Source organism: Ambystoma mexicanum, chromosome 5q (assembly GCF_040938575.1).
Source record: "Ambystoma mexicanum isolate Mex_15411 chromosome 5q, UKY_AmexF1_1, whole genome shotgun sequence".
NCBI lineage: Eukaryota > Metazoa > Chordata > Amphibia > Caudata > Ambystomatidae > Ambystoma > Ambystoma mexicanum.
This window is the reverse complement of record NC_090933.1, coordinates 911,154,922-911,175,504: the sequence shown is the minus strand read 5'-3', so window position 1 is coordinate 911,175,504 and position 20,583 is coordinate 911,154,922.

Below are 20,583 nucleotides of genomic sequence, written 5' to 3'. Positions count from 1 at the left end.
TCTCCTACACCCCTAACAATAGTGAATGTGCAGTCAGAGGCAGCCTCTACTGCCTTTGAAATTGATTGGGATGCAATCCTGTTCTAATCATGCAACGCCATTGTTAGATCAGGCCAAGATGGCTAATGTTTATGCTGCTTTAGCATGATGTAACTGCTGCAAATACCTTCTTGTATGTGTCTTCGACCAGAGGTAATGAACATGGCGTCGAAATCTGGGGTAATTTCTCGTTTGACAACACAATCTGTGGCAGGTTTACTGTGCAAACCCTATGGAGCACTTACAGAAGGCTTGACATTCACAACTCATCCCTTTCCTTGCTCCTGAGATATTCTGCCTGAGGTTTGAAACCCTGTTGTCCCTGCCCTGCTATGGAATGCCACAAACTGATCTGGGGGAGAATGCCTAGAGAGATGTTCTACCAGCAAATCCTTAGGCACCACACATTCACCCCATCCTTCCCTGTGGTCATCTCTTGCCTTAGATGTGATGGACCTTTGTCAACCTCTCATAGGTGAGGACCCGCGATAGGCGGTGTACTCTGATCATCAAGCTTCTCCCGTAGATTAAGCTCCCTCCTAAACCGTTTGTTCTTATACTCTGACATGGACGAGGCTTCGCATAGATAAAGTCTCTTGTGGAAGAGGTAACCCCTGGGTGAGGGTAACCATGGAGGAGGCTATTTCTGGACGAGGATTCTCATAGACAAGGCCTTTCATTGTCAATGGTTCTCAGAGATGAGGTGCCTCATCAACAAGGTGCCCCTTACACAAGGCTGCCAATGGGTGCTGCCATAGAGGAGGTCTCTCATCGCAGAAGGCACCCATGGGCTGGACGTATTTCTTGAATGAGGACTCCCATAGTGGAGGCGTCTCATGGACAAGACCTGCGCGATGAGCATTCTTGTAGACACATGGGCACCTTTTCATAGAACAGGTTATTTATCAGTTTTCGTTCTTGGAAGAGGGGCTCCCAGACCTTTTTGAAAATGTTTAGGAACTCAGGATTTCCCCCTAAATTACCCAAGTGTTGTGTCAACTGTACTTTTTCAAATAGTTTCACAGGCTGCTTTCTCTTGACTATCTCTATAGCTCATCAGTGTTTCAGTGGGTCAGTCACTACCTCGTCGCCAATTGTTGTGTGCCTCATGTACAGCATTTTAATTATTATATCTCCATCAAATAATGACAGGAGACAGCCTGCATGTCTGAACTCCTTTATTCTCATATCATAACTGACTCCTCTCCATTCCATTCCTTCCCAAGCTCTACCCTCAACATTCCACATTCTGTTCAGCTATACAACACCAGGGTAATCCAGACATGGACCCCTTGCTCACTGTGCTTATAGAGGCACAGCTCCACCTCAATAATGAGACTTGACTAGGTTGGAAAAACGTGTATGGGGTTGCTGTGGTACTCTTGTTCAGAGGAGAATTGCCTAGCAGTTCAGTGCTGGATTGCCGAAGGGGGTGGGACCAGACTGATATGCAAATAGTTTTTCTCCTCTGTGAAAGGTACATTGAGCTAAAGTGGGCACCTTCCCAGACAAGGTGTTATAAATGCCATATTGCGCCTTGAAACACTTGTGCATAGACACGTTATAAATGCCATATCATATCATCATAACAGGTCATTTGGCTGTGTTTGTTCTCGGTAGAGGGGATCCCAGATCTTTTTGAATCTGTTACAGTTGGGCCTTTGATGGAGGAGGCTACTTAGTGATGATGCTTCTAATTCCACTTGGTCAGGCTTCCCGCTGAAAAAGAATTTGCACTTTGATTAGGGTTGTAATATATCCTCTCATGGACGAGGTGCCTGTTGACAAGCAATCTACTCATTGAAGAGGAGTCAACTCACTGACAAGCACTCTTATGGAAGAGGACTGTCAGGGATGGGGCTCCTATTAATGAAGATTCTTGCCTTACTGTTTCCACAGGTGTAGTGAATAAGTGGATAAAGGTCCCGTAGACTCCCGCTTAGTAGATGGGAGGGCTTAAAGGAGGCTCCTGAAGAAGCTGTGGTCAGGGAATATTCTTTCACCCTTTTATCTCTGTTTTCTTTCATGTTCTCTTGGATCTATTGAGGTTCTTCACAAAGGCTGTTTCATAAGACACATTCATCAGCTTCAAACAACCTTTGTTAAAAACAAAATAAAATTAATATACACAATATGACGAGGAAGTACAATCAGGTTGACACCCCTATGGTTGTCCCCTGCCAAGATTATTTAAATCAAAGGGTCTACATACAGTCTGAAGTTTTCTAAAGCCCCTGAATAAAAATAAAGAAATGTTACGATGTCAGCTATTGCTGGTGAGAATGAAGATGGGGTAAATAATTAGCAGTCTGACTCCGCATAGGAGCAAGTTCCAGAGAATGATCCTGAGCAGGGTTTTTTTCTTACATTATGGGAGAGCAGCCTGAGGGAGCTAAAAACAACTAAAGGCTTTCCATTTATGATAGCTCTTAAAGGAAAAGTACGCTTAAAAATATTATTGTCCCGAGCGCTCGGGCATGAGGTTTTAAGCAAACTGTGCTTGATTGTAAAAACATTTCCTATGCAACTTACCTTAGTTTTTCTCAATTTTACACATACGAAATCAAGCAGCGGGGTGCGGCCATCTTGTGCTAATATTATCCCTTGCCGCATCGCCCTAAGTTTAACTGCCCTCGCAGCACTAAATCATATCCCCCGCCCCTGAGGCTGATATCACTATTCCTAGCGATGTTCTCCACCTATTTCATGACGTTAGTGGGCAGCATAGCGAAACGCGCCCAGTCATCACCTACGGCTTAATGTTAGTTGACGCACACATCCTCTTACAGCACAGCGCGTCCCAAATCAGAATAGAAAACCCTATTTTTAAACGGGAAAACCAATACTCTGCAATTTCTAATGTGCTTTTATTTCACAATAAACGCTCCGAGAACATCCGCCAATTTCCATTTTCAACCAAATTTTTAATTTTGTTGTGGTTGAACATCAAATCTTTATCATGAGGCACACAGTGTTCCTTTCACTAGAAGAAGTGCATCAGACGCACCTTGAATCGCAAGGCTTGAGCATCAGCTTCTTGCTAGACCTCCGTAAACAATGTCAGGTTGCTCCTTGTCGTTTGTACCACCAAAGGACATATTGGTCCCGGGCGATCGTCCCACATCAGCGTCATTGTGATCCAGCCATTTAGGTGTATCTGCCACTGCCTGTTCAAGAAACCATCACTGGGTATCTGGAAACGATGACATTCACAGAAAGGAAGGATGTAGCTGTGTAGAAAACATTACAGAAATATAATTCAGTAGCCGTTCTTTATTCAAATGTATCCATTTACCCTTTAATTCTGCACCGGGTGAAACCTAATAATGAACACAAACCAGAAACAATGGAAACACAGAGAAAACATTGTGGAAAGTTGAGAGGTTAGTGCTGTGGAGTATGTTTAGCTCGCAATGGGATGCGGATGCGAAAGCTGACGGAAGAATTCTAACAACACACAGACAGCATTATAATGGAATATTAGCAACAAACTTGGCGTTGGTGGAACCTGGGGGAACCCAGACGTGGACTTCATGCATTTCGGTGCTGGACTGCCCATGTGCCCGGGATAAAGACAAATACATACAGGTTGTGTTTGCGTGTTGTCACAATATGGACCAACCAATATGCCCCAACTTCAGTAAAACTTACATTATATTTGGTATTTCCATTCTCTTGGCATAACGGAGAGTGTCCGCTCAGATCAACGGTTTTCATTAAATGAAATTACATGTTCGTTTGTCCAGTTTTAAAATGGTGAACCTTATCCTTTTAGCGGGTAATACACACCACCTGCCCTTCAATCCATAGCGAATCATCCCTTTCTTCCAAGGATGAACAACAATTGATTCTTCTTAGGAGCGGGTATGCTAAGTTTCCTTTTGGTGAAGGAAAGTCACAAATCAAAAACATACTGTAGAGAATGCGTCGGTGTGAACAGGCCACAAGCAACATCAAACACAGTGACCTTCACTCCATGGGAGTGATTAGCCCGTCCGTCCAACGTGGCATTCAAAATATGTTTGAAAAATAAACAAATTGTTTGCTGGCATACACCAATGCCGTGCTATCTTGAATACTTTTTTACTCATATATATTGATAGTAATTTAGTTATTTTAGGGCAACAGTTCCAGTTAGAGTCCTCCCCATTGTCACGTTAGCGTTCGCCCTGTTTCTGCAGAGGAATGTGCTCTGCGGGTAACGTGAGATACTGACAAGTCATAAATCCAAGTGCCCTTCCATCTCCACTGAACTTCCCGTGCACTAACAAATGTTGGATTAGAGGAGGTTTATCCCGCCCCCCCCTGTACCATTCTCGTACCGGGCAAATGACGTATAAGCTAAGGTGGGAGACATCTCTACCCCTCCTGTACCTATTTGCATCACCCATGTTTCATATAAGTGCATTAACGCTGTGCTAATGTGTATACTTTGAACTCCATTTTGTGTCCTTCCAAACGCCATCTTTTTCTAGGCCCTCTGCCTCTCTGGAAAAATGTTCACTCTCCCTCTCCCAGCGTGGTGCACAGCTATCCCCCACCACCTCTGTCCTCTGTCAGCTCAGCGCGTTTCCTGTTCTCACGGAAATGCAGCTATTCATTTTTGCAAGTAGAGAGTATCGAACCCTGACAAAATGTGCTCATCCAAGAATGTGAGATCAAGGCCTTCTCCAACCTTAGTGCCCCATCCATCTCTGCTGACCGACTCATGCCATCTCCACCCCCTCCCTGCCAGGCCACGGTCCCCTGTACCCCTGCTCCCTATTCTCTTTGAACACATCTGGTCACCACACCGTACCCCTGCACCACCTCCAATTCACCTACCAGATGCTTAATCTAGACTGGTCATATATTTTGGTAACACTAATACCTTTCTCCACTGTGTTTGAAATCGTAAGACTCCAAAGGCCGCAAATCAAAGATCTGTCCTTCTGATAAGGCATCTGAAAGGAACGACCCCTAACACATACCTCCATAAAAATATAGGTCAGAATGCACCTATTTCACACCAACAGCCCCCTTGCATGCAGTGTTTTGCTTATGGTCATTAGTTCTTACATGCCAAGTTTGTTATTTAGCTTAGGTCTCATTCCCTAGTGGAACACATATTTATTCTGTCTATTTGGACACGTGCATGCTAAGGCAACTGCAGACCCCACAGTTGCTTTCATGCTGCTATCCATCTGACTCTCCCGTGCCCTGATCAGTGAAGTACCCACAAAGGTGGCCGAAAGCGGGAAGGGTGAAAACACACAGTTACACTGTATGGCATCCTCCAACAGGCACTTCTTGAAAAATAATAGACAAAGAGGATACATTTGAAAAGACAATGTGGACGCTCAATATTTCTTAATAATTTTAAAAGCTTTGAAATTCAAGTTAAATAGATTTCCAGTGGTCATTTACAATGTGCAAACATTGTGGAACATACACACCGCTGCTAATCATTTATACCGGGAAGTCAACTGTTCAACAAGGTCCTCTTTTGGTGGACAGGGCTTGTTCTCAATGTTTTGTGGCAATGTATGTGTCCTAAGAACAAAATCAGGATCGATTCCATGAGTATGCATGGCCAACACAGTCAAATTGAGATCTTTCAGAAAATCGAATTCCATTTCCTGGTATTTCGGCTTGGCAACCCATTTTTTGCTTTTTGCAAAGGCCATTGTGTAACAAAGCATTCCAAAGTTTCCTGCAGTTCTCGATTGTTCTCTGCCTAGATTCTCGTTATGCGCTACTATGGCTAGTAATGTTTGAGATTGCATACCGTCTATACCGAAAGGCAACCTCTTGGTCCTGTACTTTAGGCACATATTGTGGAACACCTCCAAATCTCTGGTGTGACAGAATTCTGTGAGTCCCTTCAGGTATCTTGAAAGAGTTTTATCAAACACAATCTTCTCAAGAGCTTTGTGTGGAGGTGAAGAAGGAAACAATCACTTTTTCTTGCCTTCCTGTTCCTCCGATAAAGGTCCATATGCACATTGGTGAAAATGTTTTTCTGTTCATGAGTGAAAGTTGGAACAGTGGTGCATCAATGAGCGCCATTTTTCAAGTAGAATTTCCATAGACCCATCACAAGTTTTGGAGCTCCACCAAAGATGGTTGCTGAAAGACTGGCGTCACTGTAAAATATTTTCAGAACCATTTTTTTTTACCTGCAGCTGTGTTTTTTTTATTGATTGATTTGGCAATGTGCCATATATCAACTTGATGGCGAATGTTTGGAAAAAATGACCTTGGCTATTGAAACATGTCTGTCAGTGGCTATGAGGTCTATTTGCATTCCCCTCGATTAAAGATGTTTAAGGGATTTTGTGAAACCATGTTTCTCCATGGCCACTGAGGATTTACATTGGGACACCTGCACAACTTCCGAACTCACAATTTGTTTTAGTTTCCATGTCCTGAAAGTGGTATGTCCAGTACTTTGCTGAAAATACAGGGCTGTCACACTGTCCATTGCCAGCTAGCCTGAACCGTTTGCCAGAGAATGTCCTTTCAATTGACTTTTGTTCAATTTTCCAGGCTTGACTAATAGCGGGGAATAAAAATTCTCCTTGATATTTGTAGTACTGTGTTTTAGCAAGGAACTGAAGTCCCACAAATTGACAGAAACTGGAAAACTTACTAAAAGTAGAGCCACTGAAAAGTAAAGCTGCTGAACACAGTAGATTTCCAGCTGGCACTTTGCCCAGCATCGGTTGAGCAAACCATGAAAATGTATCATGGAGGTGGGCACATGTGGCTTGGATTTTCAGGTCTGTGCCTTGTAATACACAAGTCATATTCACCAATGGCTCCCTCATATTTTCCCCCCTCACTGGATGGGCACATTTCAGCATCAGTATAATGTCTACCAGGCAGCTGTCGATTACAATGTATTTCTGTATTTCTGCCATTTTATTAGCCAATCGTCCTGCATGATTGTGGTTTGTGACTCAACTGTGGTGGGCAAATCGGCCAAACTAGACAAATTACCACCTGTTTGTACCAAATTGTTAGTTCAGCTTGTGTTATTTGCACACAAATTGGAGAAACCATCAATGTCGATTGTTTATTGGGTGGACATTTTTCTGCTTGTGTAGATTGTGTCAAGTGGTCAGCGTGGAATTCAAAAGCATCTTCATTATATTCAGTTTCATCTTCATCTTGTCGAGTTCTCACATTGTAGCAATGGTCCAACGTCACTTTGCTGGCTTTGCCAGTCACATTCAATTCATTTTCTGGCCATTGGACATAAGCATCTCGAGTCTGCTTATTGATTGGACTACACTGCGGCTCAAACAATAGCTGCTCCATGGTGAAATCTGTTTGGCAAGCAGCATCTTTGGTTTCATTTGTTGTCTATGTCTTTATACTTCTTTTCCTTCTGGTCCTCTAGGAGATGGGTTGTAAAAACATGTTCAATGTTAATCACACATACAGTAGATAGCACTTTAAATTAAAAAAACATGTTGTGAAGTAAATACCAGCCCAAAACACTTCTAGAAAATTAAATTGTTTGTTAGTTACCCTTGTTTTCTTGATTTTCTGTGAAACTGTTGTCTTCTCTGTGCATACACATACACATAGAAAAGTGGATTTGTATGCGAATGAGTAACATGTTTCTGACATGGTCTGCTTCAGGGGAGCCTGCCTGGAGACACTGGGTCTGGCTAGGCCCAGTGAACAATGGCCCCTGTGCGGAAGATACCATTGAAGTTTACATGGTGTTTGACACCTTAGCCGTTCCTATCCTGCCAGCCCCCTTGGGTGCGCACAGCCACAGGTGCGAACTGCCATTGATACTGGAGGGGGGAATGGAGGGGCATGAGGCATGCAGAAAAGGGCCGGAACACTGCTGAATGGAGACACACTTATGTGTATTGCAGGGGCGCGGTCTGCTTCAGGGGAGCCTGCCTGGAGACACTGGGTCTGGCTAGGCCATGTGAACAGTGGCCCCTGCGCAGAAGATACCTTTGAAGTGTACATGGTGTTTGGCACCTTGGCCGTTCCCATCCTGCCAGCCCCCTTGGAAGCGCACGGCCACAGGTGCGAACTACCATTGATACTGGACGGGGGATGGAAGGGTATGAGGCATGCAGAAAAGGGCCGGAACACTGCTGAATGGAGACACACTTATGTGGATTGCAGGGGGGTGGTCTGCTTCAGGGGAGCCAGCCTGGAGACACTGGGTCTGGAGAGGCCATGTGAACAATGACCCCTGTGTGGAAGATACCTTTGAAGTGTACATGGTGTTTGACACCTTGGCCGTTCCCACCCTGTCAGCCCCCTTTGGGTGCGGACGGCCACATGTTTGAACTGCCATTGATGCTGGAGCGGGGATGGAGGGGCATGAGGCATACAGAAAAGGCTGGTACCCTGCTGAATGGAGACACACTTATGTGGATTGCAGGTGCGCTGTCTGCTTCAGGGGAGCCTGCCTGGAGACACTGGGTCTGACTAGGCCATGTGAACAATGGCCCCTGCATGAAAGATACCTTTGAAGTGTACATGGTGTTTAGCACCTTGGCCGTTCCCATCCTGCCAGCCCCCTTGGGAGAGCACGGCCACAGGTGCAAACTGCCACTGATACTGGAGGGGGGGGTGGAGGGGCATGAGGCATGCAGAAAATGGCCGGAACACTGCTGAATGGAGACACACTTATGTGGATTGCAGGTGCGCTGTCTGCTTCAGGGGAGCCTGCCTGGAGACACTGGGTCTGGCTAGGCCATGTGAACAGTGGCCCCTGCGCAGAAGATACATTTGAAGTGTACATGGTGTTTGGCACCTTGGCCGTTCCCATCCTGCCAGCCCCCTTGGAAGCGCACGGACACAGGTTTGAGCTGCCATTGATACTGGAGGGGGGATGGGGGGCATGAGGCAAGGAGAAAAGGGCCGGAACACTGCTGAATAGAGACACACTTATGTGGATTGCAGGGGCGCGGTCTGCTTCAGGGGAGCCTGCCTGGAGACACTGGGTCTGGCTAGGCCATGTGAACAATGGCCCCTGCGCGGAAGATACCTTTGAAGTGTACATGGTGTTTGGCACCTTGGCCGTTCCCACCCTGCCAGCCCTGCCAGGTCAAGTGAGCATGTCCTTGATTCACTTTAAAATGTAAACTATTCATAAAAGATGATTTGTATTAAAATGTTGTTGCTGATGTGGATGACACAAATGTACTACACATTGTATACTTCGGGTTGCAGCACAGTGTGGGAAAATCCCCTGTACTGACCGCTGTCACTGGGGAATTTGGCTCAAATGGCACCAACGACATAGGCAGGTATTACTCGTCGAACGCTGTATCCAAGCCTCCCATGAAGCCACTATGTAAACGAACGATAGGCCACCAGTCTGTACCACCTGTGGTAGAGAAACATACAAACTGTATTTATGAACATGATAAGTGTACAAACCTTAGTTGAAAATGCAATCTTGTATCCTATGGCATAGTTGCCAGTACAAATGTTACTTCATGAATCAATAAAATTGGGCTTTAGCGTGTAGACACATTACAAACGTGAACACCCATGCAATCCATAACGTTTGGGGCACAGAGAAATATTGTTTCTTGGTTGTACGTGAAAGACACATAAGATGACCACTATGATTCCCCAAATCACAAGAGATGTATTGAATTGCCAGACTACATTCATTTGGCAGTGATAGCTCAAAGTTACGACAATATAGTAGACAAATATGAAATGTTAGTGGCTTAATTGACATCACATCTAGAGTACACTTACTCATTACTTGGATTGCGAGGGCGAACTGTTGCGCAAAGTTCGTGCATAAGAACCATCATAATCTTCAACACAGACCTTGTGAGGCAGGCTGCCCTGAAGTCATGCAGCTCGGGAACGCATAGCGGCCATGTCTGGTCTTCCGATATATATGCCAGCATCCAGAGTTTTCTCTGCAGAAGCAGTTCTCCTCCTCGGTTGGCATGACCTTGCACCGATTGCAGGTACACCAGGTGGAAAAGTCTTCCGTGCGACTAGGCTCTGGCTTAGGATCTGGTGATTCGTCCTCCCAACTGTCGTCCGATGCCCCATCATTTCTGCATCTTTCTCTTTCAACTAATTTTGCCTCGGAATACTCTGGCTCGTACTGGTAGGGCTATATTGTCGCCATTATGCGACAAAAATAAAATCGATATTAATGCTAGTACTAGTATCTGTTTGCACAGGCTATGAGCAACAAAGATAGCTGAACAAAGCAGAAACGAGTCACAGGATATGCAAAAAAAGACAGTGAAATGATTGAAAAAGCAACTCTGTTGTTGTCTGATGAGAAGCGGTCTGTTTATACTTGTTGAGGAAAGAGGCGTCCTGCCATTTCCATGGAGACACATCATTAGCTGGCGCACAGAGAACGTTGACACGAGACATGCATTTTCATTGTGAAATGGGCCGTACGTGTCTAGTGATGTCAGCTTCAGGGGTAGGGGATATGATTTAGTGCTGCGAGGGCAGTTCAACTTAGGGCGATGCAGCAATGGATAAGATTAGCACAAGATGACCGTGCCCCGCTGCTTGATTTTGCATGTGTAAAAGTGAGGAAAGCTAAGAAGGTGCATAGGAAATGTTTTTACGATCGATCACAGTTTGCTTAAAACCACATGCCTGAACGCTCAGGACAATAATATTTTTCAGCGCACTTTTCCTTTAATGGCATTCAGCAGGTTTTCAGTTTTTAGATCATTTTCATTTCATTTTTCTTCTTGAAAACATTGAATGAGGAGGACGGCAGTCAAAAACTATCATCAAATAACCTGCACTAAGAAATCTTAAGATGGCCTCTGTGGGCGGAGTGTAAGGCTAACCATGTCATTGACCACGAGGTAAAAGGCCCATAATAAGATGCAGAGATCACTCAAATGAATGCCATTGTTTTGTCAAAGGGAAATATTCAACAGTGTTTGAATCTACGAAAGATCCAATGCTGATGAAAAAACTAAAATATAATGGACTAGCAGAAGTACCCGCTCTCTGAACGGGTTCTGTAGACGGACATGAAAACACTGATCCTGTAGGTCTCTGTTTCGATTCGCTTATCGCTTAATGTGCTTTGCACCTTGAAGTAAACTGCACTTAGAATGGGCCTGTGTGGCTGACTGACATACCCTGGAGCAGACGGATGGGACCTTCTGTGCTCTCTCCGCACTTGTCGCCTCACCCTGGCGTGGTGTAGTTCGTTGCGGTGCAGTGCAAATATCTTGGAAACCGTGCATCATAGGGCATGGACCTCGACTTTCGTTCCTCGTGTCGGGACCGGTCCTTCTACGACCATATTGATGTTTCACCGATTTCAGGCAACCGTCTCATGTGTGAAGGTGCTGAAATCCAGGGAAAGGGGTGTGTTGTCCAAATGTCATGAAGCTAGTAATGTCCAGGGGGTCCTAACAGGTAACTATGGAAAATGTGCTGCAGATTGGTGAAACAGTGTTGAATTGTATAAGGAAAAACGCTTTACCACAAACCCACAAACCAACAAACACATTTTGACTTTTGCTGCAATCCAGGGAATGGGGTGACGTGTCCAAATGTCATGTAGCCAGCAATGTCCGGAGGGTCCTAACAGACAACTATGCAAAATTTGGTGCACATTGGTGAAACGGTGTGGAATTGTATAAGGAACAATGCTTTATCACAAATCCTGCCACAAACACTTTCACTTTTATATATATAGATATATGACAAACGTGTTACTGTGATGGGTAGGGGGCAGAGGGGCTTGCAAGGAGCCTGCGCCCCGGGCCCCAAAATTCCTTAACATGGTCCTGCTCAGCATTGACTACACTGGCTAAAGATGACTGGAGTTGTACGTTGAAACATGAAGAGAACAGCAGGTTGCCTAGCCCTGTATCAAGCGAAAGCAGTGAGGCCTGTTTCACCTGTTCTGTGCCCTCAGCCACTGGTACTGCTCAGTGTGATGGTGTTGCGAAGGGCACTTTCTCAAATACCCATGTTACAGGAACACACATGGTGCATCACGCAGCATGTTCAAAGCTGTACACACATAAACGACACATTTCCAGACTGCCACCAAGTACCCTCCAGCGCCGACCCGCCACAGTGCCTCTTTTAATAAACTTGCATTGATGTGTGTGCATGATGCATGTTGTTGCATTACAAATTAGGACACTTTAGAGAACATGTTCTATTGTAATAAGCTGCACGTTTACTAGGATCTCGGGATGAGACTGCAGGTTGGCATATGTAGTTTTCATCGCTGTCTAATTCTGAAACAATGGGGGGGTTATTGGTATCAAGAGTGAGCGCATCAGCTGGTTTGTTAATTCCACTGCATATTCTGTTGTCTAGTCTACCTGCCTCCCCTCTGCGTCTCAACAGCTGGCGCGAGCCTCCAGGTGGAGGAACAAGCCTCGGAGCTTGTCTTCTGAACATCCCTCATAATAAAGCTGTCTTTGCCTGCTCATCAAGCAGTTCATTATTCCCCACTCTGCTTGCCTTGAAGTGTGGTGTCGTGTGTGGCAGCCACATCTGTGATGTCGCCGCCCAGAGCACTGTAAGAGCCCGCGGAGGTGCGAATGAGCACGTCAGGGCAACGAGTGAAGATTGTGCATTCAAGCAGAGCGCCTCATCCATCGAGATGAGTAAACAATACACCGGTTGCTCTTCCTGGGCCTCTGCTTGTAGGAAAAGTGTAAACGTGTGTCGATTTCATTCTTGTTTATGAAGAAGAAACGCGCACGTCGACTGGCTCCGATTACAGCCGGGATTAGTAGTCCTCCCACGAATTTTGCAATGCACTTAGACCATCAGGAGCGATTGTACGGCCATTTTATAAGGCTAGAAAATATGGCAGACATCCCTGACTGCGTGCATCTCTGCACTGGGTGGGTGTACTCTGCTGGCAACCCTGTGCACAGATTTCGCCTTTTGCACAAGGCTGGGATCAGCAATGGTGTCCGTCATGCAAAAACATAGGGGAAAATTCGCAAAAAATAGCGCTATGAGAGGTGCGCAGAGAATGCACTCGTTTCATTTGGTCTATTGTTAGAAATCTGCAGGTCACCTTATTCTCAAAGGGCACCTGAGCATTTCAGGAGGACCTGGACAGACCCTGTGCATGCATTTGTGTTGGGAGCGCAACCATGTGGTTGCTGAAAGCGCATTTCCTCTGTGAAATGATCGCAATCAAGCCTTTCTACCCCCGTTTGGGGGATGAACATGCTAGTGTGACATCAGTGGTTGAACCTGTTGCTGTCACACTTGAAAAACAAATCATGCCATGTGCAGAAATGAAATGCCCCCTTCCTTACATGCACAAATGTGCAAAGAGGAAAACATGGCATCTGATGCCCTTTGTGAATTGGGCTGTCACTTTTTTGGGGGCAAATGAGGAGATGCGCTATCTGGCACATCTCCTCACTTACGCCCCAAAAGGTTCCGAGAATCTACCCAGAGGCATTGCTAGGGGGTGCTGAGGGGGCTATAGCCCTGGGTCTTATGGTTGTAGCCCCGGATAGAAGCTCAGGAGGTTACAACTAAAAAGGCTAGCTAGCCCCAAGTCCCGACAGTCCCAAAATTAGCATACCCCGGATCTTTTCCAGATCTAGCACTACCCATTGTGTCCGGAATCCTGCCTCTCCGCCCTCACCCGGCTACTGATGCCACAGAGAGGTATTCGGATAACCTGGGCATTTGTCCATAGTTAAATCAACGTTATTTCTCCTTCTATTCACTACCCCTACCTCCCGCTTTTGGAAAAAGGGCAGATGGAGACATTCTTCTTTTGTTGGCATAAAAGGCAGCAGATTTGTTATCACAACATTACTAAACACTACATGCTAATCATCACTGCAAAAACCAAACTTTGTGAAATTGTTCTCCAAGTGCGGCGACCATCCCACCTCTTCAGGTCCTCCTTTACTTCAGCGCCCAAACGAACACGCTAGAGTGCAGGTAGCAATCCCACTGTTTTAGATCAATGCTCCTGGTGAACATCCTGCAGGCTGGGATCACCTAACCAGCGAAATTCATTTTTCGTGCCAATGATTGAAGTTCCCTCAATGTGGCATTGCTCCTGCCCCTCAAATCCTTGCTAGTGTCCTTTAGGTTCTCCACCGTGTCCTTTGGAAGTCTTGTTATCCCTGCCTCAGAATCCATCTCGATTCCCAAGAATGTTAACTTGCAAGCAGGCCCACTGTCTTTCCTTTCGCTAGGGGAACCCCCAGCTCCTGCATCAATGACTTAAACCTGTCCATTAGTGAGCCACATTCGTCTATACCTTTCCTATTGACGAACAAGAAGTCTTCCAAGTAATGCATCACTACCCTGTCCCCGGCGCTCTGCTTTAGTGCGTATTCCACAAGAAATTGAGAAACCCATGGGCAAGCATTTGTCATAATAATACAAGCCATTGACCTTGAAGCCCAGCAAGTTATAGCTCCCTTCATTGATTGGTAACAACCTGAAGGCTAACTTAAAGGAGAGTTCCGGGACTTTTTTTTTATTGTCCCTACGGTTCGGCCATGTGTTTTTAAGCATAACTCGGTAGATCGTAGAAAACTTTCCTATGGACCTTACCCGACTTTTCGTCCATTAACGCACTCGAAATCAGCCGCCATTTTCTGATAATCCTATCATTTCCCCCCATCGCCCTGGCTCACCTGCTTTTGCGGCACTAAATCAAATCCCCCGCCCCTGAGCCTGACATCAGCAGACGCGTACCGCCCATTTCCCAACGCCAAAGCACGTTTCGTGTCAACAATCGCTGCGCCTCAGCTAATGAACTGTCGCCATGGAAATGGCAGGACGCCTCTTTCCTCAATAAGTATAAACACACCGTTTCACAACACACATCAGCAGATTTTCGATTCCATTACTCTCTGTGTGTTACTTTGAGTATTCTGTGACTCGTTTCTGTGCTCTGGTCAGCTACCTTCGTTGATTGTAGCCCGTGTGAACAGATACCAGTACCACCGCTATAAATTATTTTACTTTCTTTACCACACAATGGCTACAATAATGCCGTATATGTACGAGCCCGAGTACACCGAGGAAGAACTACTGGAAAGGCAAGCACGCGAAAACGATGGGGATTCGGACGGCAGTTGGGAGGACCAGTCAACGGATGAAGAGCCTGGACCATGTCGCATGGACGGCGTCTCCACCTGGTGCACGTGCAATCGGTGCGAGCTAATGCCAACTGAGGAGGAGAACTGCTGCTGCCGTGAAAATTCCGGGTGCTTGGCCTACATTTCGGAAGGCGAGCCAAGTCCGCAATGCATCACCGAGCTGCCAGAGTTCAGGGAAGCCTGCCTCTCACGGACCGTGTTGAGGATGATGATGGTGCTTATGCACGAACTTTGCGGCACTGTTCGTCCGCGTAATCCGAGTAACGAGTAAGTATACTCTGGTTGTGATGTCAGTGATGCCACTACTCGTCTCATCATTCGAATGCATGTAAATTGGTTCCATGTTGTGCATTTTCTAGATAGAATTTTTTTCAAAGCAAAATGACATTTTTTACCTGAATCGACAGTGATAAGAAAGTTGTCATTTTAATACAGTTTGCATCTTTCATTTTCACAGGTGGTACAGGCTGGTGGCCTATCGTTGCTTCACTTGGTGGCTTCACGGGAGGCTCGGACACCGCGTTCGGAGAGTAATACCTGCCTGTGCGGTACTTGCCATTAGACAACATTTCCCCAGCGACAGTGGACAATACCGCGGATTTTCCCTGGATGTGCTGCAACCGCAACTTTACAATGTGTAATGTTTATTATTTATGTTCAATTGAAATTAAGATCTAAAATAAAACCCAACATATATTTTAACAATGGTTGTTTTGATTTTTTAAATTAATCTAGTGTGTCTCCATTGAATAGTCTTCCTGTGCCTTGTCTTGTCACACCACATGTCTCCGGCCAGCATCCTCCCTCACGCTGGCCGCCCACCTTCAATCCACATAACCGTTGAACCCATATGCAGCAGACATACATATGTTATTTTGCGGGTTGGCATCAAGCCTCCCGGCCTTGCCTCCTCCCCCAAAAATACTTACCACACCACTTTGTTCAAGCGTTGGCAATAAAAGGAAGGCCGTTGGATTTTATTGATACAAAACATGGTTATAGGTAAATAATCAATATGGTTGATCATAATAAATCATCCTTTTGGGCACCGGGTACAGAGATGACCCCCTCTGGCCCGTGCCGCCTTGCCACCACAGGCCAGCCTGCTGCTGACTAACTGCCTAGGCATCCAGGGTCTCCAGGGTGAACTGCACCCATATATTCTCCTGGGAGGGTGAGGTATTTATAAACTCACCCCCCTGCCTTCCATGTACTAGATCCTGCAGCCTGCCTCTTACATGCAGTTAGATGTCCTCTCCTTGGTGAGGCCCTGCGGCAAACGAGTCTTGTCTGCACGACCACCGCCCCAATCCACCCCCCGCCCTATCAAAGGCAGTTCGCACCGGGGTACTTGTGCTGGCAAGTGGAGCTGTCAGGGAGCGATAAAGGCCAAGAGGTGCCAAAGACCATGTACACTTCAAAGTGGTCTATAGAGCATGGGTTGTTGTTCCCATGTCTACCGCCAGACCCCGTGTCTCCTGCCAAGCATCCCCCCTCACGCTGGACGGCCCCCTGCAATCCACATAAGTGTGTCTCCATTCACGAGTCTTCCTGTGTCTTGTCTGCACGACCACCGCCCCAATCCACCCCCCGCCCTATCAAAGGCAGTTCGCACCGGGGTACTTGTGCTGGCAAGTGGAGCTGTCAGGGAGCGATAAAGGCCAAGAGGTGCCAAAGACCATGTACACTTCAAAGTGGTCTATAGAGCATGGGTTGTTGTTCCCATGTCTACCGTCAGACCCCGTGTCTCCTGCCAAGCACCCCCCCTCACGCTGGACGGCCCCCTGCAAACCGCATAATGCCACGACATATACACGTCATTCATTCACAAACACACCCCTGTTTCGAATTCTTTATAACCCACTTCATATTTCTAATGAGAACTTCTTTGCACTTTGCTAGTCAACCCGTGAAGGTGCTGGTTATCTGCTCTTCGTCTCTGTGAACTTCCGTGACCACTTCGAGGAAACTCGTCAGTTTGCAACCTGTGAACGACAAGAAACTACTCTGATCCCTGCATCTAACTGTTTGCTCGTCAAGGTAAGGCCATGTACCATACTCATTTTGCGTCCAATTTCTTTTCGTTCAAGACAGTACATGCAAGGAACTAGTCACATGTTCTGAGTTTAGTCAAATTATTTTTCTATTTTTTTAAAGTTATTCAAATACTTATCCGCATGTGAATAACGTGTATAGTTCCAAGAACCAAAACATACCTTGCATTGAACCTTTTATGTGTCATTTAATTTTTTAACACATTGGTATTCATAGAGAATTGTTGATCTTTACTTTTCAGAACTTTCCACAATGCCTGCCTGTTCCATTGGCGGTTGCCCTTCGAAGACCCATAATAAATCTGAAGGTACTATAATGCATGTTTTCCCTAAAACAATAGATCAGATAAGAGAATGGGTCCGATATTGCGGATATCCACCCTCTGAGCTTGAAAGTAGAGTCCTAGAAGTCTTTGCGGACAAGAGGGGTGATCGATACCGCATCTGCAGCAGGCACTTTACCTCTGACATGTACTCCACATCATTGCTAATAAAGAAGAACACACCGCGAGCGAGGCGAAAATTGCTCTCAACCGCTATTCCCACTCTATTCGTCCACATCCCTCCACTGGTGAGTCAAGTTTACGTATTTATCTCTCGGCCTTGCGGTAGTGTGTAGCATTAGCTAACAATAATTTCCCCATTTATGTATCCACTCAATATGAAGGCGGAAGATTCTCCATCCGTGTCGTTATTGCAGTCATCAGCCACTTCAAGCGCCTATCGGGTAATCTTACTTGGCTATTCTGCCACTGACTTGTTTTAGGCATGTAAATCAATAGTTTTAATTTATCGTGTAATTATTTTACCTAATGGTACACCCTTGTACTCGTCCTCTAGTCTTTGTTTTCAGTTATAATTATTGTTATCCAAAATAATTCAAGTACTGTCTTTCAGGGAGATGCTGAGGAGTCCAACGTATTGACGACTACCGTTGATGTCACTCAGATGCTCGAGGTACGTTTCAGGACAGTTCCATCGATGGAGATCATCAGATCTTGCATTCTTGTAGCGTGATTGTTACACACAATGTTTCTTTCGTTTTTAGCCATTGATATGTCCTTCTGTCGTCGCCCTCCTATGTGTCTTCTTTTTTCAATATTGTGTTCATTACTAATGAAAGTCCTATGTTTCAGGGAGTCGATGGAGCATTAGTCCAAGAAGAAGGGGGAGCGTGCAGTTACGGGTCGGCGCAACAGCTTGCAGAAGTGTGCACCGCAGTTACATCGTCCCTTGATGTTCTTATGCATTTCGAGGTATGGATACTGACAGTTCGATGAAGCGAAATCATATGACGTGATTACATCCGCTATACTTCCTTCTTTATTAACGCAAGTACTATGTTTCAGGGAGATGACGGAGCTTCTTCTACAAGAACATCACCCCTAGTAGTTGATGCAGATTTCTGGGTGGTGACACTTCCAACGATCGAGCAAATCGAATCATATTTAGATATCCATTATTTATTTTAGACAACTGATCATTTGTGCAGGTCTATTTAGATGAGCCGTTCACGCCTGCACAAACTTTCTGTTCTTTTTATCAAAATAGAAAACCATACTAATGCAATTACTGTGTTTCAGGGAGTCACTGAAGCATCATCTTCAATAATATCATCAATGGAAGTCTATGAGGAGCACGAGGTATGGATCTTGACAGTTCCATCTAACTAGATCAACAATGCGTGAATAATTGTCGTTTGAATGTTCTACACAAAGCGTTCATTCGTGTTTTGCTATTGAGATGTACGTGGGTATTGGTCCCCAAGTACATTTTGTGTTTTGATATTATTATACATACTAATGAAAGTTCTATGTTTCAGGGAGTCCATGGAGCGTCAGTGCGTGATGGATGTGCTTATCAGGAAAACATAGTCGTTGCAGCGCAAGAGGAAGTGGAGACATGCACACACGAGTCGGAGCAACAGCGTCCTGATGTTGAAGTTCGAGGCAAGAAAGTTTCAAAGAAAAGAAAGCAAAAGAAGGTTAGTGTCCTGGTCACTATATTATGTTGTTTTTCACTGTTAATAGTTCAATACTGTAAGTTGTGTTTAAACTGAACACCCCTTTTCCAATCTGTCCTCTAGTTGCGAGTGGGTGTACGAACTAGATCTACACAGACAGTGAAGCGAACGAGAGATGTTGCTTGTCAAACCTTTTGGCAGGGACTTGAGACTGGAGAAGCATCGTGCCAATGGGAAGAATATGAAGTGATTGACAACGGAGCTATACCACCACCAGCCATTGATAGTGAATGTCCTCCTGGTAGTTCGGATGCAGTCGGAGATCAATTCACAGAATCCACACCCGCAAAACCTAAGACCGCGAGAAAGTTGAAGAAATTGTTTTATTCACCCATCGCCGGAGAAGGAACAGATGTTGCAATGGAAGAGAATGAAGTAGACGACAATGAAACACCATCAATATCACTGAACATAGCGGAAGACGATATCAGAGATTCTACCTTTCATGTGAGTGACATGTCCTCAACGTTACAGGCCGAACCAGCTGGGATGCAGAGTGACAGTATAAGGAAAGAGGCCAAATTCATTGTATTCGATAGTTGTTTGATTGATATTATTATTCGGATTAAATGTGGGCATTTGGTAGGTGGGGAAGTATGTGGGGAGCCATTGATTAATGTGACTCGTGCAATTCGAGGCACTAACCTTAAAATACATGCCACCTGTACAAAATATCATCCTTTCACATGGTCTGCACAACCTATGCTGGGACAACTGCCAGCAGGCAATCTACTTTGTGCAGCGGCTGCACTTTTTAGTGGTTCAAGTTTTAAAAAATTAGAGTCTTTCTTTCAGTTTGTGGGAATCCATTTCATTGCGAAAACTCAGTTCTACAAATACCAAACCGATTATCTATTTCCAGCCATTAGCGAAGCTTGGAGAATGGAAAAAATGTCTATTGATAGTACATTCGCGGGCAAACGGTTCAGGCTAGCCGGTGATGGACAGTGCGACAGCCCAGGATTTTCAGCCAAGTACTGCACCTACCGCTTTCAGGACATGGAAAGTAAGAAAATTGTGAGTTCGGTGGTCGTGCAGGTGTCACAAAGTACATCCTCAGTGGCCATGGAGAAAGTTGGCTTTGTAGCATCATTGCAAGAACTACAATCGCGGGGAATGGTGATCGACCTGATAGCCACGGACAGACACGTTTCAATTGCCAAGACAATGAGAGAACAGTACAAAAATATAAATCACCAATTTGACGTTTGGCATCTTGCAAAATCAATCAATAAAAAATTGTCGGCTGCAGGTAAAAAAAAAGAATTGCAAGGTATTTCACAGTGGTCCAAGTCAATCAGCAACCATCTTTGGTGGAGCTCAAAAACATGTGGAGGGTCGTTGGAAATTCTACTGGAAAAATGGCGGTCAGTAA